The sequence below is a fragment of the Frankliniella occidentalis genome, unplaced genomic scaffold, assembly GCF_000697945.3.
Source record: "Frankliniella occidentalis isolate FOCC.00 unplaced genomic scaffold, Focc_3.1 Scaffold151, whole genome shotgun sequence".
In the NCBI taxonomy this organism is placed as follows: domain Eukaryota; kingdom Metazoa; phylum Arthropoda; class Insecta; order Thysanoptera; family Thripidae; genus Frankliniella; species Frankliniella occidentalis.
Window position 1 is genome coordinate 544,113 of NW_026267278.1, and position 390 is coordinate 544,502.

Here is a 390-nt window from a genome sequence, read left to right on the forward strand (position 1 = left end):
TGGTCATATTATCACCGCAACGTAGTCCGAATGCATGACAACACCAGAAAATGCATTTCAACACTCGTCAAAACCAAAAATGAGCCAAGATGAGGTTAGGGCGCGTACCCCCACTCCGCTCATTTACGCCCAGCCGCTGCGCTTTACGCTTACGCTTTACGCTCTCCCATACGCTCTCCCATATCGGAGCTTAAGTGAATATAGCATATTGTTGCTTTGGTACCCGGGCGTGGGTGTGGAGCTGCTCAACAGGTGGTGTTGAACCATGACGCGCCCGCCCCCCTACTGTCTGGCAGAAACGGGTCCGTTTAAAAAGCACATGTTCGGAGGCAATTTCACACGACGAGAAGGAAAAAACGTTAACACTGCGTGTTAACAAATAGACGATCC